Source organism: Chrysoperla carnea, chromosome X (assembly GCF_905475395.1).
Source record: "Chrysoperla carnea chromosome X, inChrCarn1.1, whole genome shotgun sequence".
In the NCBI taxonomy this organism is placed as follows: Eukaryota; Metazoa; Arthropoda; class Insecta; order Neuroptera; family Chrysopidae; genus Chrysoperla; species Chrysoperla carnea.
Window position 1 is genome coordinate 1034983 of NC_058342.1, and position 22267 is coordinate 1057249.

The window sequence follows — 22267 nt, forward strand, 5'->3', positions numbered from 1 at the left end:
CAACGTACGCCACTATCTACCTTTAGAAGAGCAAGAAGGCGAATTGATGATTTGGTGAGTCCTCCTTTAAGACAAACTTCATTATTTTTACAAGAAACCACAAACTTGTTACGGAATTTATCCTTGGCCGTTAACCAACAACAGAACTCTCTTGCTGAATTAACTAGAAATGCGCAAATGCAGCTAAACCACAGTAGTAACAATAATAATGAATCTGTTCGACCCCATGATGTCATTAAGGAAATTCCTGTGTTGGATGTATTGAATTTTGAGTCGATTTTGAACTTCGTAATTGAAGTTGATGAAGTAGTTTCACTTCGCATTATTAAAGAGTCTATTTTAATAAGATCATTAATTGCGAAAGTTAATGTGCACTCACGACATAAATGGTCTGAGTTTATTGTACAGAATTTACCTTGGAATATTATCAGAAATAGTCTAATAGCTTGTATCCCTTATCCAGAAATTCAAATTTTAGTAGACCGTTTTGTGCGACGAACTCAGAGATTCAATGAAAAATTTTACAGTTTTTGCCTTTCTATTCGTAAATATGCTAGAGTAATTTGTCCGTTATTTCCGCAAGAAGAAATAATTAGCATTATATTTTCTCATGTAAATTCACAGACATATGATTTAATTAAAACGATGGATATGCCACGTAATTTCGAAAATTTAGATTCTTTTGCTTTGAAAATCGAACAAATACAAAACCGTGTTGCTTCCTATTCGACTGTTTTGCCAAGTGCTAGTTTTCGATCACCTACAAATAGTTATGGTATAAATGATTCAACTAGTAGTCATAGAAATACTATTGCACAAGCTTCAAATTTTTCAAATAGTACATCAATTTCTAGTTTAAATCGTTCTCGCAGTAATTTCACTAACTGTGTGTATTGCAAAGCGTCTGATCATCATATTTCAGATTGCCCTACAAGGCCTCAAAGGCGACAAACTTCTGTAGCAACTACAGAAATTGTTTCTCAACCGTTACCAAATAATAGTTCGAGTAATTCAAAAAACTAAATTCTAACTTCCCTAACTTTTCTATACACTTGCCTTTGATTTATCTTAATTTTTCTTGTACATCTTTATTATCTCTTTTGGATTCGGGCAGCACATGTAATATTATTTCACGACAAGCAGTCAATTCTTTACTCAAAACAATAAAAATTAATTTCGAAACTGTTTCATATACGGCAACGTTACCGGGTTCTAACTTTATGCAATTTAAGCAAGCGTGTAAACTATCTTTTAAGTTGGGCTATTTTTCTTGGAAATCTACCTTTTTAATTGCGGATAATATCCCTTTTCCTGTTATTATAGGATCTGAAACTCTTACTCACACGGGTATTTTAATTAATTTTGCGACCTCAAGAATCAAATTTCAGTTTGATTCAGATTTTGAAGTTCCATTTGTATCTTATAAAAGTGATTCAAAATTATGTAATCTAATTTCAGAGGTTCAAGCGGTGTTATCACAACCTCAAACCGAACGCTTAAATAAGGTTTTATCTATGTTTTCATCTGTTTTATCTAATAAACCGGGTTTAGCTCGCAATTTTGAATATAAATTAATTTTAAAAGATAGCGAACCTCTACGAAAATCTCCATACTATTTACCTAAAGATAAAATGCAACTTTTGGAGGCGCATATTCAAGAATTAGTATTTTGGAAAATTCTTTCTCCATGTATTTCTCCTTGGGGAACACCAGTATTTTTCGTTCCAAAACAAAGTGGTGTTCGTTTATGTGCCGATTATAGGTTCGTAAACCCTAAAATACAGTTTGATCCGCTTACGGGAGTGAAAATGAACTCTATTTTTGATTCCTTGTGTTCGTCTAGGTACTATTCGAGTCTGGACATGAGTAGTAGCTTCTATCAAATTCCCTTAGCTCCTGAGTCACGCGATATCACTGCGATTGTAACCCCCTTTGGCCAGTATCGTTTTAATGTGGTCCCTTTTGGTATGGTAAATTCCTCTCAAGCTCTTAATAGGTATTTATTACGTGAATTTTCTGACTTTCGGAAAGAAGGTTTTTTCCTACAGTATTATGATGATTTGATTATTTACTCAGATAACTTGGATGAGCATATTTCTCAGTTGTCAAGAGTGTTTAAACGTTTCCAGGAACTAAATTTAACAATTAATCCTAAAAAACTTCGTTTATGTATGACACGCTTAAGACTTTTAGGACATGTTGTCAGTAATATGGGAAAATTACCTGATCCAGAAAAATGTGCAGCGATAAATACTCTACCTTTTCCGAGAAATCTTAAGGAGGTACAAAAGTTCGTGGGTATGTGTGCTTTTTATGCTAAGTTTATTCCAAACTTTAGCTCAATTGTTAATCCCTTTAATGGTCTCAAAAAGAAAAACGCTAAGTTCAAAATCGATCAAAGTCATCATACAGCCTTTCAACAACTTAAAAAAGCTTTAATATCTCCCCCTTTATTACGTTTCCCAGATTTTAATTTACGTTTTATTGTTACTACTGATGCTTCTTCTTTCGGTATTTCGGCAACATTGTCACAAGATTTTGTGGACGGCAGACATCCTATTGAATATTTTTCAAAAAAATTACAAGGAGCGGAAATTCGCTACAGTGCGCACGAATTGGAATTACTCGCTGTCGTCAAGGCCCTAGCGCATTTTAAAGATTACCTTTTGGACAGGGAATTTTCGTTAGAAACTGATTGTTCAGCTTTAGTTTGGCTCTTTAAAACACCACAAACTTTTAATAAACTCAGTAGATGGATTTTACATTTGAGTAGGTTTAAATTTTCTATAGTACACATTCGAGGTAAAGATAATGTTATAGCAGATACTTTGTCGCGTATTTTCGAACAAAGCGAGAAAGATACAATATTTGATAATTTAGAAAAAGTTCATATTTCGGAGTCTAAACTGTTAGTATCTAATATTATTCACACAGAACCGCAAGGTTATTTATCTCTACGAGAATCACAGAAAAATTCAGAATATTGCAAATTCATTTACCGTGACATCGAGTCGGGTTTAAATGTCAAAGATTTCTTTATTCGGGATGGCCTTTTGTGTAAATTCGTGGGTAAAAATCGTGTGAAAAGAATAGTTCTTCCCGATAATTTTCTAAATTATACACTTCAGTATTTTCATAATCTATCTCATTCCGGTATTACTAAACTGTACAGAGATATAGCCAAAAGATTCTGGTGTAAAAATCTATTTCAGTTGGTTAAAAATTTTGTTAATAAATGCGATATCTGTGCGGTCATGAAACCACACAATAAATCAATGGTCGTTAAACCAACATATATATCCCCAGAAAATGTTTGGACACATTTGTATATCGATTATATTGGTCCCTTAATAAATTCCGTGGAAAATTTTAAATACATTTTTGTAGCCATGGACGGATTTTCCAAATTTCTAATTACAATTCCTACTCGTAGGGTTACGGCAGCTGTAACAGTTAAAAATTTAAAAAATATATTTTGTCAGTATGGTTACGTGGATTTTGTTATTTCTGATAACGCTCCGAATTTTAGGTCAAATTTATACAATGATTACCTAATGAAATGCGCTGTACGACCGGTATTCATTTCAGCGTACAACGCCCAAAGCAATCTTTCCGAACGCGTCAATAGAAATATTAAAATAAACTTATCCTCTGTTTTAAAAATGGAAGATTTAAACCATAAGTATTGGTCAGAATTATTGAAATCTGTTACTTTCAATTACAACCGTACGTACCATTCTTCTATTGATACGACACCAGCAAAAGTTTTTCTGGGTAGAGAATTGAAAACTCCTTTCGATTTAGCGTATAGTATTAATTTGGCTGAAAACGATTTTTCTATAGATGATGTGAAGGTCGCGATTCATGCCGCGAACGTAAAAGCTTTAAAGAAGTATAAAGATTATCCTATTCAATCAAATCTAAAAATAGGTGATACTGTTATGGTTAAAAACATGGAACCATCTTCGACTTTTGATACTGATAAAAAATTCGCTGTTAGATTTTCGGGTCCATATGTGATTACAAAGTTTAATACACCGTCTTCTGTACAAGTAAAACATATTAATACAAACGAAATTAAAAAATGCCATGTTACACATCTTAAACCTGTCCATCATAGTACTAGATAATTACATTATCCTAAAGGATACTAATACTTATTTAACGATATATATCTAGGGGAGGGAACTGGTACATCAAAGTTGTAAATTAATGAAAACTTATTGAGTTATTTATAAATTGCTTTATTCTTTTCAAACTTTAATTTTTTTCGTAAAAATTATACAATGTTGATAATTTAAAAAAAAAAAAAATAATAATTTCATATTTCGGAGTCTAAACTGTTATTATCTAGGGCTATTTATCTCAACGCTATTTATCTCTACGAGAATCACAAAAAGTTCGGAATATTGCAAATTCATGAGGTCCAGTCGGACCAGTCTACCGTGACGTCCAGTCGGGTTTAAATGTCATAGATTTCTTTATTCGGGATGGTCTTTTGTGTAAATTTGTGGGTAAAAATCGTGTGAAAAGAATAGTTCTTTCCGAAAATTTTTAAATTATACACTTCAATATTTTCATAATCTATCTCATTCCGTTTCACGATACTGTACAGAGATATTTCTGAAAAAGAAACTGGTACATCAAAATTGTAAATTAATGAAAACTTATTAAGCTATTTATAAATTACTTTATTCTTTTCAAACTTTAATTTTTTCGTAAAATTTATACCATGTTTCATCAGCAATTGTTTATATATAAAGTAAATTGTAATGAACGTAACCTAAAACTGAAATAAAAATAATTATTTAACAACTTATAAAACATATATTACGTGCAATTAATATTAAATTGTTTAAATCATTACCTAGCAGCAATTGTAATTTATTGGATGATTATTGCATATTTTCTAATAATTGTTTATTTATAATATATTGTACAAGAATTTTCCATAGAGATCCGTAATATTATCTTTTGGTTAAACGTTGTCTGAAGGAATTTTTCCATATCGCGGATGTATTTTCCTTTAGTAAATAAAAGGAAAAACTTTTGTTTGTTGGAGTAAGGATTTCTTTAGATGAATTGTTTATTTTCCTAGTAGAAGAGTGGAAAATTCGCATAACATCTAGTATATTTTTTTTTTAAATTTTGATTTTTCTTTTTGTCTTGAATTCCTACAAATTAAATGTTCTATTGCATAATGTAAAAACTTATTGTAAAAATCAAGTCTTTTTCGTTTCTTAAAACTTACCGTTTCTTAAATAAAAAATATTTTTGTATACTTTGGTGTATTTGACCGATACAATGTTTATAATTTTAATACACCTTAGTAGTAGTTAAATGAATAAAATAATGTTCATCCAAAGAAGGGAAAAGACTTGATCAAATAAATTAATCATCAAATTCTTCAAAAAAAACTGTGTTATATGAAACATAACCTCATCTTTATTAAATGTCATTTGATATAAATATGGTTGTCTACAATACAGAAATATGATAGTACACTGTTTTAGATAACGATTTGAAATTTCATACACTTTTGGCACAAATTATTTTTTGTTTATGGAGATGAACTATTAAGTTTTACAAAAATGGATTATGCATAATTATATTTGGATACATAAAATTCGATGGAAAATTTTGTATATTTTTTCGTCACAATAAACAACTTACCATGATACAAGTGTGTGTATTCGTGTTTGGATGTTGGCGTCAATTTTTTATGCAATCGATATAACATTACTGATAACTGTTTGCCTGACCGTTGAGAAAATACTTTGAATGTTGAATTATGTATATTAAAATTTAACATATGTATGGAGTATGACACATTGATTTTGTAATTTGCCTAGTGTATGATTTTCTAAGTGCTATTAACGGATGTACTCTGGAATTTTATCTGCATCAGCAGCATATATGAAGAATAAAGTGGTATGAAGATGGTTTAATATAATGGTGCGAATTAACTCCTAATCTAAATTTTAAACATAACGAGTGCAATAATTTAAGTTTTCCTTGTTAAGTAAATTTGTATATGTAAAGTAGGAATTCAACACATTGTATAATTTTAAATAATTTTTTTTTTGAATCTTATAATTAAAATTGTAAATCGGGTCATGATGAAGACATACCCGTTTAAAAAAACAATTTTTTCCTTTCGTCACTTGACATTTGTATTTTCGTTTTGAACCTCAAAAAGTGTCAGAGGTGTAATTTGTTCTTGTTCTTGTCATTATAAATGTTAATGATATCGTTTTTTTTTTTTTTTTTTTTTTATGTACGTAAAAATTGAAATTATTGATTTAGAAAATTTTTACATATATGGTAATGTGAGAATTATTTATTAACGGATAGCTAAAGTGGTAATATTTTATTAAAAATTTTTATAAGATAGTTGAAAGTTAGGGAAGGTTTTGTTAAAGCTTAAAAAATTCTTTATGATTGTTGGAAGTTTTTCTTAAACTTGTTATTTAAATTGTATTATAGATTCTAATTAAGATTGTCAATGATTCGCTTAGTCATTGATATATTTGTACTTTTCTTTCTTAAATTTATGGTTTATAATTAATGTGAAAATTATTTATTAAGAGATAGTTAGATTGAAATATGTTATTAAAAATTTTGATAAGTTAATAATGTTTTGTTAAAGCTTAAAAAATTCTTTATGATTGTTGGAAGTTTTTCTTAAATTTGTTATTTAAATTGTATTATAGATTCTAGTTAAGGTTGTCTAAAATTCTATTAATCATTAATACAATTTTTTTTTCTTTTTCTTAAATTTATAGTTTATACTTAGTTATACAAATGTGAAAATGGATGCATATCGTTTAGATGATTAATTTGGGGTGTATTTCTTGCTTTCTTTAGACATGGGGTGGTTGCTTTAAAAAAATTTTTTTTTTCTTTCAAAAAAAAAAAATTTTTTTTTACCTGACCCTTGGGGAATGTTCCGTAATTTATGTCATTCAGTGTACATAAATTACGAACAAACATATTACATAAATTCATATATCTAGTTTCTTATGCGCAGTAGATTGTGGCGCAGAGTAATCTTACTAACCTACTTCTTTGAGGATTGATGATGAGTTCTCTTCGGGTCGGTCTCTCGGACAGCAAGGATCGCAATGTAAAATCAATAATGGATCCTACATTCAATATACAATTTTAAATTATTGCACGTGGCACACTTAAAAATATGTGAGCAAGCAGTGGTATTCTTATTAAATTATCTGGTATGTTTTGATTTATTATAATTATGGGATTTTTGGAGATAGTTTGAAAGGTTTTCATTTCAATATATTATGCATCCGTTTAAACTTTGATATAAGTTTATTTAAGGTTTCTAGGTTAAAAATGACTTAGAATTTATTAATCTTTATTTGTAAAACACTTTAGATTTTGTGTATTTATTAAATATTTGATTTATGTTATTTAGTAAACACTTAATGTGTTCAATTTCTATGCCTTGTAGATTTTCATAATGACGCTTAACGCGTTAAGTTTGTATTTGATTGTGTTTATATAAAATATCTTTCAAGTTTAAAATTATCTTTGATGTTGTTTTTAACTCTTTCCCTTTTCGACATTTTGTTTTGTAGATGTGAAATTCAAATCCATACGGTAACTTTTGGAAAATAAAGAAATGAAGCCTTTACTTTGAACACTAAACATTACTTCCAAGTTCTGATCTTAACCTCTGGACCTGTCAGTTTAAATATCAGGGTGGCTCTAAATAGTACAATTATCCCGGAAAACTGTATGGATGGGCCCTTTAGCACACTTTTTTAACTCGTAACTCCGTTAATCTTAAATAATAATAATTATATTCTCATTTCTTGTAACCCCATAATGGGTTACTTTCGTTTTTTTGCTTCAACTTGATGGGAAAAGTTTTGTTTTAGGAAAAAATTTTTGACAAATTATCGAAGTTAAATTCCAAGTAATCCGTACTGAAACGGCCAATCTTTCTGTTTCCAAATGAAATTGAATTCACGAAATTTTTGCTAGATGTAGGCAATGGTAGTTCAACTGATCAAAATAATTATTTAAAAGTTCAAGAACCTTGGTTTTCAACCGCCAATGATAACATACTTTAAGAATTTTTTTCTTTCATAAAAAATTTCTTTGTAAACATAATTTTTAATTGAGTTTTCGCATTGATCGTGATCAATATATATTTTTAAACGCTCTGATGAACGTACTTGTGATAAAGCAACATGTAATTGCCCGTGAGTAAAAATATCTCTTCGAATATCTATGCTAATTTTATCAAATGTTTGTCCTTGTGCATTATTAATTGTCAAGGTGAATGCAATTTTTATAGGAAATTGACGTCTTTTAAATGTAAAAGGGTATTCATTTTCTTAGTAAATTGTTACGCGATTTAAAAATAAAAATTCATCTTTTTTATCACTACAATTTTACATTGTAAAACATTATTACCTAGCTTAAGAAGCATTAATCGTGTTCCATTACATAAACCTTCATTTACATTTTTAATTCCTAATTAGCATAATGATGGTATATTTTATAGCCTTAGTTCACGACGTTGTAAATATGAAGGTTATAAAGATTCAAGTATTCTGATAAGAGAGCTTCTGTAACTTTATAATCAATATCATTTTCTGGAATGTCGACGCTAGTATAAATACGCTCACTTTTTCATCCAGTAAATTAATAACTTGATGCTTAAGTTCATCTACATCCATATTCCGAGCAGATAAAATAGCACATGTGGCCATTTCGTCACATTTTTTATATCTGATGTATTCCGTATATAGTCTGGTTCACATGTACGATTTTTTCTAACTTTTTTGTATATTCTCCGAAAATTACGAAATAAGTGTCATTCGATTTGTAATTTTATGTAGAAAGTTTACTGAAAAACCGAAATGACGCTGAGAAAAATTGCAAAAGTTATAAACAATTAAGTGAAAAATAAAATTGGGTGCTCAGTTTTTTTTGAATAACTCAAAAAATATTGAAAATTTTCAAAATCTAAAAAAAGATCCAAAAAGATGAAGAAATTTCCTAAAATAAAGTTCCAACTGCCGGAATTGTATCTCTAGTATTTATAATTTTTTACAGAGCCCTGAAAATAGCTCAAAATACGGCAAGTCTGGCACTCGTGCGCGTTCTGTCTCTGAGACCTACTAACAAAAAAAGTTATTTAAACATATAAAATATGAGTATAAGGAAATAAAAAAATTAATGTAGTTTTGAGATACATGAATAAACAATAATCCGTGGTTTAAAAATTTTTTTTTCCATTAGTTATGTAATTGTTAACTAACAATTGTTTCTATGCAGAATGTTAACATCAAATCTCCGATAATTATTAAACTAAAATCCCAGAATTTTTTTCCCTCCATGTAGGTATTCTTAATAGGCTTACAAATAAATTGCCGTTTTTCAAATTTTAAAATTTTGATTTTTCAATTTGTTATTAACATTTGAAAATTAACAAGTGAAAAAAAGTAATGAAAAAATCTTTTTGCATCTTTTTTCAGATTTTGAAAATTTTCAATATTTTTTGAGTTATTCAAAAAAAAACTGAGCACCCTATTTCATTTTTCACTTAACTGTTTATAACTTTTGAAATTTTTCTCAGCGCCATTTCGGATTTTTCAGTAAACTTTCTACATAAAATTACGAATCGAATGACACCTATTTCGTAATTTTCGGAGAATATACAAAAAAGTTAGAGAAAATCATACATGTGAACTAGACTACGTAAGTGTTTTGTAGTATGTTATCAATGGCGGTTGATAACCAAGGTTCTTTAAGTTTTCAATTATTATTCTGATCAGTTGAACTACCATTGCCTACATCTAGCAAAAATTTCGTTAATTCAATTTCATTTGATAGCACTCGCATATTTTGAGTTAAAGAGTGTATAAAAAAGTGTTGCCATAATATACTACGTTTAATTGAAAGATTGAGAGTACGGATTCCATGCAATTTAATCGGAAGAATTCCTCCTAAAACAAAAATTTTTCTACCAAATGGTTTGTTGTTATTCATAAAATCTCGTATAATACGACCTATCAATTCTAATACGTATTATGGTGCTACAGGAGCTTCATCCCAAATGAAAAGATCAACACTCTTTAAATAATTTGCTTGTTTTGATTGTATTTTAATGTTTGAAGTTGAATCTGAAAATAAAGGTACAGGTAATTCATGCTTTATGAACTATTTTTCTTCTGGAAGTAATGTTGCAGTGATGCCAGTGAAAGTAATTGTATTGACACAAATAAATGATTTCATTCTTGTTATGAAATAAATGATTTCATATTATGTGCAATAGTAATTATGAAAGAAAAAAATTTTTATTTCAGATTCAAGAATTTTGTAATTAATACTAAAATGTAACCTACCAAAATTTGAGTAAAACTTTCTTAAATAATATTCTAAAATAATGTAATTTGTGTTTAAAAACTCAATTTTTTCACTATTCGTTACAGTGTGTATAAATTAATTTTTTTCAAATAAAATAACCATATAATTAGTATTTAATTGTGATAGGCTGGTAATTAAAAAATTTTATATCTTTTCACTAACAAATTTAATTTATTTCTTGAGCTTCGAATGTGTACAGATCTACATCGATCTTTTCGCCAAACGAAATGGGTATCAGAAGAAAGAGAATTTAATTACGGAAATAATGATAAAGGCTTGCCTACAAAAAACTGTTAATGACAAAAATTGATTAAAATTAATTTAATTAAAAATAACCATTTTTCAATAGAAAAAATATGATATACGTGTTTGTAAAAAAATAAAATTTAATAAAAATATGTTTCAAGTTGGTTATCAGATGGGTGAGTTCGACATTATACAGTCTCCTGTATTATTATGTGATAAAGTTTCTTCGCCTTTCAATACTTTTCGTGGGCTGAAGCAGGGCTGTCATCTTTCTGCTTTATTGTTTTTAATATATGTAAATGATATGTTTGAATGGATGAATTTCTTGGACTGTGCATCTCCCTGTGTAAGCGGGCGGGAGGTTAAAACCCTTTTCTATGCTGATGACGTCGTGTTGTTAGCAAGAACTGTTGGAGGCATGCAACGAATGTTAATGCGATTAAATGACTACTGTACAACATGGTGTTTAAACGTAAATGTTAGTAAGTCAGAGATGATGGTTGTCTCTAATTGATCCAAGCAATCTAGACGGGAAATCTGGACCTACAAGGAGAATGTCCTTGAAAATGTTAAGCACTTCCAGTATCTGGGAGTAATTCTAAGCCATAATGGAAAGTGGAACGAACATCTGAAATTTGCAAGCGGAAAGTGTAAGCAAGCACTAATGAGTCTCAGGCGGCGTGTTTACAAATACAATGACTCCCCGTTCAAGTTGATCCTGGAAATGTTTAATGCTTTGATAATGCCAATAATAACGTATGGTTGTGAAATTTGGGCTTTAAACTGCGGTAAAGAGCAGATTAAAATTGCAAATACAGTCGCATATAACTTCTATAAAGAGATTCTTGGAGTATCGCGCTCCACCCCTAGTTCCGCCATAAATATTGAGCTGGGCGTAAAATCTATAGAACTTATATGTTGGCAAAGGGCTCTATGTTATTACATGCCCGTCGTTAACAGCAATAAGTCTTTACAAAAACTTTGCATGAATGGAAGCTGGGGTGCGCAATATGTCTCTAGAATGACTGAGCTTGGCATTGGGGATCCTTATGCGAGCAATAAAAATATGATAAAAAATAAAATCACGGAGAAATCTATTACGGAATCACTAAATGACATCAGTACCAAAGTCAGCCTTAGTCTTTTTAATAGACTGAGCCATTACCAAAATGGCGCTAAGTATCTATCGGTCGCCGGTAAGAATGACAGGCATCTCATAGCTAGCTTTCGCACATATGGCTTTAGATGGAACACTTTGAAAATAAATGGTGAAAGAATTTGCGTGTTATGTGGTGGATGTGAAAGTGTTGAACATCTTCTAGAAGACTGCGAAGGTACAGCTGGAGAGCTGAGAACCCAACTAATAAATTTAGGACTAACTAGCGCTACCGGTATTTTAAATGTGACTGACTGCAAAACACTCTCCGCCGTTACACAATACCTAATGTACATCCGGTCCAGACGAAGTGAATATCTGTCTTGATTGCTATGTCTCCACTTGTTTGACCTGGTACTAATTTAATAGTTTGACCTGGAATTGTTTGATTTTTCTTTTTTTTTTCTTAAATTATATTTTTTATTTTTTTTTTATTTGTTAGCTTTTACTTGTTATTTAATTGTTCTTTCTTTTCGAATTTTATTGTTTATACTATTTATTCTGTTTTGTGATTGGATTTTTGATTGTTTGTTTTGTTTTTGTGATTTACTCATGTATTGTATTGATTTATATATCAAATATACTAAATTGAATTGTATTATTATGATAAAATGACAAAAATTTTATCTTTTCCCTAAAAAATTTGATTTATTTATTGAGCTTCGAATGTTACAATTTAACTGAAAAAGGCGCGAATAATATATCCTCTGCTAGTTATATTTTTTTAGATACTTAAAACCATAGTATAAAGTAACATGTGCATTTGTTAAATAATAATTTATTACCTTACTTAAATAAGAATAGTTATTTTAGAAAGATTATTTTAAATATTGCTATACTCAAAAAAAAAAAAAAGTTTCTCAGAAAACTGACCTTTAAATATTATAATAATATTAATGTTATAACATCCGGACGGTCACAAGTGTTGTATAAAAGATCATATTACAAAAAGGATCCTTTAAAACACATCCCTTAATTACTAATCAGTATTTTAAAACCATATATAAAGTGAACTATCTAATGTACGAATCATAACATTCTTGTTACAATCTTTTGACATAAGTTCGGATTGTTAGATAATTTGTTTCATTAAAATATTGATTTTTAATTGTTGTTACTTAACGTTTTGTACAATTGTAACTTGAATTGTAAATTTAATTAAATAAATAAATTTTTATTTAAATATCTGGTCTACGAGATATTAATGGCGCAGCCGATAGGATAATTCAAGAAAAATATTTTCTTAAATTATCGCGCCCATCGTAAATTTTTGCAAATTCTACGAGTAGCTCTTAAGTCTTTGGGACGTATCTTCACTCCAAATAAAGTTTTAATATCAACCAGAGTAAAAAATAAAATTTACTGAATTGGAAGCAACATTAGAACTGGTTAAATCCATTTCGACTGCATATCGAAGATTTATGGTATATTTTTTTGGAATCTCAACCAATTCAAAATAACCCCTTTAATAACTCGAATCATTACCGCCCCATACAGTATAATCGACCAACTTGGAATCATAATCAAATTCAACCCCAACAAAGTCGATTTAATAGTTCACCAATAAATAAACCTCAAGTACCTAGACCTGAACCTATGGATATTTCAAGTGTAAATACCAGCCAATCATTTCATCGAATGAATAATATTATCGCTTTTGATAACATCAAATATTCTCAAAACGTCCCTTTTGATAACAACAAATATTCTCAAAACGATTATTTTGATAGTTTTGCAAGTGACCAATATTATTCATATGATGTAGATCCCTATAACTCTATTTCATATGACCAAAATAACAAAATTCCTGTAGATCCCTATAACTCTATTTCATATAACCACAATAACAAAATTGCTGAAGAACAACATTCAGAAAAATTAGAAATATCTGATGATCAAAATTTTCCCCAAAAAGCCTTGAATCTTCCGGATACATAGAATTAAATAATATGCACCATAGCTCGTTACCGTTTATCAAAATAGAAAATTTACGTTTTCTAATTGATACAGGAGCAGATGCAAATTTTATAGATCTTAAACATACTAATAATTCCCAACAATTTAAAACTAAAGTAACTAATGCAACAGCTCTTAAAAATCATGAAATTACTGAAAAAATTATTATTAATTATATCCCGCAACTGGATAACCCAGAACCATTAGAATTTTTATTTTTAAATTTCATCGCTATTTTGATGAAATTATAGGCAGTAATACCTTAACAAAATTAAATGATAACATAAATTATAAAAATGATACAATAAAACTTATGGTAGAATTCAAAACAAATTGTATAAAAAATCATTACATGAGTATCAAATATACCAGTTGGAACTTTATCAAAAAAAATATAGGGGCTCTAGTTAACGTAAAAGAAGGTGACGTGTTTTTCAAATTCTTAAAAAGATACATACGTACAAATAAGAAAAACTATTTACGAATGTTGTAAAAATCTTTCAGACAATATATTATTTCACAATAAGTGATAATTAAGAAAATATTGTAACCAAAGATAATTAATTTATAATTGGCTCCTGGATAACAACGTGCGAAAACATTTTGTGTTTCAAAAACAACCAGGACCACGATAAGTGAACACATGGCCTGCCATACAAATTGAGGTTATTTATGAAACCAAAATGTTACATTAATTAGATCAAACAAATCATGACTCACCGGATTAATAGTAATAACTAAATTGTCACAACCATTTAAGTAAATGTAATTGATATGTCCATAATTATTGAAGTATCAAAATTAAAATATATTTCTCTCCCATATAATATGCATCATTGAATAGACTCCATTATATATGTGTATTAAAGATGCTTTCCAGCCAAGAAGTGACTTAACCATGCAACAGGTAATGTTAGAAGAAGTACTATGTAACTCATTCACATGAATCATACTTAGAGTGACGAAAGCGCCACTGGTCAAGAACTAAAAATACATATAATATTTAGGTTTGTTCAGATAACCAAGATTGAATATGAAATTGAAAAAAAATTTCATAACACTATATATGCTAAAGGATTTAGGTAACCTCATTCTCAAAAAGAAGAAATAACAAAACAAATCAACGAATTGTTGGAAAAAAAACACCATACGACCATCGATTTCCCCTTGGAATTATCCTGTTTTTATCGTGAGTTAAAAGGCACATTCTTCCGGCATAAAGAAATTTCGTTTAGTAACCGACTATAGAAAGCTGAACGAAAAGACAATTGACGATCGCTACTCATTGCCAAATATATCTGACATTCTTTATAAGTTAGGTAAATGCCAATATTTCACTTGTCTGGATTTAGTTTTGGGGTACTATCAAATAGAAATGGGTCCCAAAGATACGGCCAGGATAGCATTTTCTGTAGATAACGGACACTATGAGTATACTCGTATGTGTTTCGGCCTTAAGAACGCTCCTGCAACGTTCTAAAGTGTTATGGCTAACATGCTCCGTGAATACATTGGAAAAAACGTATTAGTATATATAGGTGACATAATTGTATTCTCTTCTTCTCTACAAGAACATATTGAAACTCTTCAAAAAGTTTTTGATAAATTATGATTGCACAATTTTAAAACACAATTAGACAAATGCGAATTTCTACGTAAAGAAATTGAATTTTTGGGACATGTAGTTACAACCAAAGGAATTAAACCTAACCCAAAAAATATCTGCCATTGAAAAATATCCACTTCCAAAAACTGTCACGGAAATAAAATTATTTTTAGAGCTAATCGGATATTACCGCAAATTCATTAAGGATTTTGCTAAAATAACAAAACCGATGTCTTCACAACTTTGTAAAAATAAAGTAGTACATTATAAAAATAAAGCCTATATAGAAACATTTGAAATTTGTAAAACATTGTTAAAAGGACACCCAATTCTCCAATATCCCGATTTTAAGAAACCTTTTATTCTATCACAATGTACTGTTGGTTCAGACAAGCCAATTTGCTATGCTTCTAGAACATTGAGCAAAGGCGAACAAAACTATTCCACCATTGAAAAGGAATTACTTACTATCGTTTGGGGATGTAAACAGTTTAGACCCTATTTGTTCGGGCAAAAGTTTAATATTTTAACGGACCAAAAGCCTTCAAAATGAGTATTTTCCTTAAAAGAGGCCAACTCGAAATTAGTAAGATGGGAAATAAAATAACTCGACTATAATTTCAATATAGACCATAAACCTGGTAGAATAAATACTAATGTAGAGCATTATCTAAGGTTCAAATAAAAAATTTAAGTAGCAATAGTACCCAACATTCAGCCGAAGAAGATCTTAATCTCGGTATTAGAATATCCGAACGTGCATTAAATGATTAAATTAATTTTCACAACAAAAAATAATTAAATTAGGAACAAAAAATGAAAGAAAACTAATTAAATTACTTAAAACAAGGCAACATGTTCTATTAACAATACCAAAAACAGACAAATCCATAGCTATTAAAATTTTAAGGACAGAAATTGTTAACAATAAGCAAAACACTATCTACGCAGACAATATCTTTAATGTAATTCAAAGAGCATATGTAAAAAATTTTGATTTAAAATTAAAAATCATTCGGTGTATTAAATTCTTACAGGATGTTGAAAACATAGATGAACAAACGAAACTGATAAAAGACTATCACGAATTATCAATCCATCGTGGGATTGATGAAACGCTAAATCATCTTAAAAGGTTATATTATTTTGACGATATGAAGTCAAAGATTCAAAAATATATAAATAATTGTGATATCTGTAAAAAAAAAACAAATATAAAAGGCATCCACTAAAAATCAAATTGACACAAACACAACAGGCAAACAAACCATTTGAAATTTTACACATAGATATATTTCATGCAGATAATACAAATATTTTAACTATCATAGATAAATTTAGTAAATATGGAGAAGCTACGGTTATGAAAGCTAAAAATTCAAAATATACTTTAGATGCACTGAGACATTATTTATCAAGGCACGGTATTCCTGAACTTACAATTCATGATCCCGGTATGGAATTCGAAGGTAATGATTTTAACGATTTTTTGAATCTTTATAATATTGGTAATCACACTACTTGTGCTAGAAAATCAACTGGCAACTCACCAGTTGAACGATTTCATTCAACTTTAGTAGTATTAATAACAATATAAAAAACTACTCATAAAAATTTGACAATAGTAGAGCAAGTAGATATGGCTTTATTAACTAATAATAATGCCATACATTCAAGTACCAAGCTTACACCTTTTGAAGTTATAAAGGGAATCAGAGATAATAAAATTTTAAAACCTACCACCGATAATATACATTCTACTTATGTTAATAAACATACCGAGGAAATACAAATTATAAAAGATTTAATCACTAAACAAAACGATAAATTAAAACAAATATCGGAAGTCCGAAACAAAGACCGAATTGACCCTACAAATGTAACAGTAGGTGAAAATGTTTTTGTAAAACAGAATAGACGAAACAAAATAGCACCGAAATATACAAAAGATAAAGTAATAGAAAATAAGGGTAAGACTCTTAAAGTTAGTTAAGAGTCAGAAAGTAAAAAAATATCATAAAGGAAAAATTAAAGTGAGAAAAAAATAATCTGTTTCAGATTATGTGTTGCTGTGCAGAAAATTACTTACAACGACGTTAGCAGTACTCAAGGACTATTCGCGTTTCCCAAATTAAACAAACCTTATTACACGAAAAAGCTTATCTCGTCACTAACCCAATGACAGATACAGCAATGTTTTTAGTAGAAATAGAAAAAGTAAGTGATAAAGTTAATAGTTTAATGCCTTTTCATAGAAACAAACGAGGGCTTACAAATGGGTTAGGATCTTTAATAAAATGATGCTATACGCATAAACGATGATGCTATACGCATAAACGAACAGATTAGGAATTTAGAAGACAATGAATTGATTTTAAAACAGGGACAAACAAATCAATATTCATTAAATCAAGAAATAATCAAACGATTTATATTACAAATTTTATAAATGCAGAACAAACTAAATTAAAGCACATAATCAATTCTTTTAATGACTATAACGTAGTGCAACAACAAATCTTACAATCACAATTTTTCTTTTCTATTCAGTTTCAAGTTAGATATTTAGATCAACACATAGACAATATAATTACTGTTATTCAATTAGCCAGAGAAAACGTTATATCTAAACATATTTTGAGTTATAACGAAATGAAATTAATCAAAAATGAGTTAGATCAACATATTAATTTAATAAACGTAGAACATATATACGAGTTATTAGGATTGAAAGCGTATTTTAATGATTCAAATGTTATATTCATAAAAAACGTAATACATGTGAAATGGAAACACTTGAAAATAGTATTGGACACTGCATTTACGAGCAGGCAGACAAAATGATTATTATGTTAGAACTAGTTACTAATCATTTTATAATTTTTACAAACACCGGATTAAATATTAGTTCGTCATGTGGAAAAAAAAATTACCAATTTTGTTGGTAAACTTCATGTTAGTCTGAAGTATGGTCAAAGGAATCAAAACACACAAGCTGTGCCAATACCTGCAATTATTATATGTGCATGTTACGCATTTGTTAAATAATAATTTATTAGCTTACATAAATTAGAATAGTTATTTTAGGAAGTTTATTTTAAATATTGCTATACTCAAATAGTTTCTCAGAAAACTGACCTTTAAATATTACGAGAAAGCTGACTTTTAAATATTATAATAATATTAATGTTATAACATCTGAACGGTCACAAGTGTTGTACAAAAGATCATATTAAAAAAAGGATCTTTTAAAACACATCCCTTAATTACTAAGCAGTATTTTAAAAGCATATATAAAGTGAACTATCTAATGTACGAATCAGAATTGTTATACAATCTTTTGACATAAGTTCGGATCGTTAGATAATTTTTTTCTTGACATAAGTTCGGATTTTTAGATAATTTGTTTCATTAAAATATTTATTTTTAATTGTTGTTATTTAACGTTTTGTACAATTGTAACTTGAATTGTAAATTTAATTAAATAAATAAAGTTTTATTTAAATATCTGGTCTACGAGATATTAATCGCACACTAAATTTGCCTAGTAACGATAAAAAGGATGTATTACAAACTCGTGTTTTAAGTCTAAATTTCAAATAATTTTGTTGAAATTGTCCTATCATGTTTTCAAGGTATTTAAGAATTAATAAATACCGTAAAAATTTTATAAAAATCATGCTATTTGTTTCGTTATATTTTTTGTAAACAATCCAGTTAATGGCGTCCAAGTGCGTTCAGTAAATGGCGTCCAGTAATATGACGCCTAAGTGCGTTCTTAAAGAGCGTGTTTAGAATGGATCTTTACAACTTTGTCAAGAGTTATTTTTTCTGATATTTGAAGACACAGTTCTTAAAGAGTTCCTATTTTTTTCTTACTGAGCGCTTTCAGAATTATTTTTCATAAAGACAGAATACAGACTTCTTTATGTCTTCTTATTTTAGACCAATTAATAAGAGGTAACATTCTTTAAATCTATGGTATTACTTTTCGACAGAATTTAACCAATTTTTTTCACAGACTAACAATAAGGCTTGCTATTAAATCTAAAAGTTTCAGAAATTTTTACCGTTTAGAACACGAAATAATTAATGCCCATATAAATTCCCTATTTTGATCAATTTACGTCAAATACGAGCTTTGGCGTTAATTATCTCGCGTTCTAAATTTTTGAAGCTTTGAGATTTAAAAGTAAGCCTTATACTTAATTTAAAAAAAAAATTGGTTAAATTTCAGTTGAAAAGTAGGTTTTACGAAAGTAGTTTCCACGCTGGTAATAACTTAAATTTTAAGTTTTACTTAAAAGATAAAACTTAAAATTTATTATCAAACATTTAATTTAAAAAAAACCTTGTACATTGATAAATATAGAAAAGTGGGCAAACCGTACCGATTTCAATGAAACTTTTTGTAACGTGTAATAGGGACCAGCGGGGGGCATATGTAGTTCAAGTTTTTTGAAATGCTTATTTTGGCTTAAAATGGTCATCTAGCAGGTATTTTTAGTCGCTGAATACGAATCCGATGTCAGATTACATGAATTCTGCCAAGTATTCCAAAAATCGTGCCGTCTTTTACCCGAAATTCCACTTTTGATACAAAAACGGAAAACTAAGTATTTATCACCGAAACTGTTAATTCCGAAAATCGTGCCATTATTGGGCAAGAACTTCACTTTTTTGATACAAAAAAAACTAAGCAAGCTAATTATTTGACGCCCAAACTTTGTTCAGGTAGTTATTTTCCGACTAATCTGACATCGGATTCGTAATCAGCGACCAAAAATACCTTCTAAAGTACAATTTGGACGATAAATACTTAATTTTCATTTTTGTGCCAAGAATGTCATTTTTTGGCACAATTTTTGGAAGATGGGCAGAATCCGCAACATTTTGGACGGTAAATATTTAGATTTGACCGAAAAATTCCCACTATATATATATATGTCCTATAAACACTGTAGCGGGCTTAACGTAATCAAATTTGTGTAATGAAGAATTGAACTATTTATACTGAAATAATTATACAAATTTTTATTGTTAACCTTTTTTTACTACATACAAATATAATACATTTTAATGTTATTTTGATAATGTAATCTCACCATATTGTAATCTTTCGTATTGTAATCTGTTCGATTTTTAACTGTGCTGACGGTGTCGCACTCTCTGTTTATATAGTTACAATCCATTGTTATCGTATCGTCTAGCCAACTCTAGATGTTCTATTGCATATATCTTATTTGTAATTGTTACCATAGAGTCTAGCAAATTCTAGAACTGTCGTATGTTCTATAGCATATATTTTACTATGAAACGATATTGTTTGTTTCTTTTTGGAATTGTCTGGATTACATTTGCTTATAATATAATTCTGTATGTGTGTGTTAATTGTTAACACCACAGTCCCCCCCCCCCCGCCAGAACTTTGCGCTATTTTGTTTCAAAGTCGCTGTATCGATCCGGAAATCGAACTCGTCGGCCAGATCTTGTTGATCGATTGTCAACTGGAGTAGGAGATTTGGTGCCGTCACTCCTTCGGTTGTAGAGGTGAACTGTCGTGATTTGTTTAGATGTACGCTGGTAGACGGTTTTTACTGACTGTTTTTTCTGTACCGCTGATGTTTATTCGAAATACCTTATCGGTTCTGTTAATAACTGGGTAAGGTCCATCGTATGGCGGTTGAAGTATCTGTTTGGAACTAGCGCGCCGTACGAATACTTTATCGGCTGTCGCTAGATCTTTGTACACGAAAGTCTTTGCATTGTTATGTCGTTCAACCATTAGTCGAACTTAATATGCTCATATGCTCTTTTAATTCTTTCACGAATTGATATGTTGTTGTATTTTCGCTGTTAAGTCGTGGTACTAAAAATTTTACAGGTAATCGTATTGGTTGTCTATACAGCATAGCCGCAGAAGTAGCGTCGAGATCTTCTTTTAAAATTCGTGCTCATGAAGTACCTGAGTGGCACATGATAGCGGCTTTCAGTTGTCTATGAAATCGTTCCACCATGCCATCGGCAAAAGGGTGATGCTCTGTTGTTTTGAAGAGATTTGTTCCCAACAATTGGTCCAATTCCTTAAACAAGTGTGATTCGAATTGTCCTACTTGATCAGACGAAATGCGTAGTGGCGTGCTAAACCGAGCTATCCCATTCTCGTATAAAGCGCCGGCCAATGTAGGTAACAACAACAACAATAGGCGCTACAGCCCGACGTGGGCCTTGGCCTCCTCCACAATGCGCCTCCAGACGTTGCGATCCTGGGTCTTGGTTCCCCATCCAGTGACTCGTATTGTCCTCAAATCATCCAGCACCTGGTCCATCCATCTGAGCCTTGGTCTTCCCCTCTTCCTGGTTGCATAGATCTTGGCGTTAAGTATCTTCTTCGGCATCCTGGCGGCTTCCATTCCATTCTCTGGACGTGCCCAAACCAACGAAGTCTTTGGGATTTGATGAACTTAACAATATCTTCACCGTCCAGGATTTGTAATATCTTGCTGTTGTTCCGGATACGCCATTCTGTCTCATTGATTTGTACAGCTCCAAAGCTTCTTCTGATTATTTTCCGTTCGAACCTTCTTATCTTCTCCTGATCTTCTACCGTGAGTGTCCAGTTTTCACTCCCATAGGTTATTACTGGTCGAACCAATGTCTTGTATATTTTCAACTTTGTCCTTCTTCTAATCAGTTTGCTTTTCAAGAGCTTCACATTTGCAAAGTATGCTCGATTGCCTCTCTGGAGTCTTTCTTTTATCGCTGTGCTAGTTGAATCCGAGACAGGTGAACGAAGAGACTCCTTAAAATAACACATTTTCAATCTGAAGGTCTTGGACTTTCCTCCGATCAGGTGAGGCTGACATATACATGTAAACAGTTTTCTTTTCGTTGACACTCAG

At 30.1% G+C, this 22267-nt stretch overlaps 1 long non-coding RNA gene across 1 annotated transcript; it reads left to right on the forward strand.

Moving 5' to 3' along the window:
• The first annotated feature begins 989 nt into the window (after positions 1-989).
• LOC123302688 lies at positions 990-21685 on the forward strand. Its single transcript, XR_006535548.1, has 3 exons — positions 990-1000; positions 16064-16068; positions 21553-21685. It is a non-coding gene; the product is annotated as an uncharacterized LOC123302688 (long non-coding RNA).
• Positions 21686-22267: the final 582 nt, after the last annotated feature.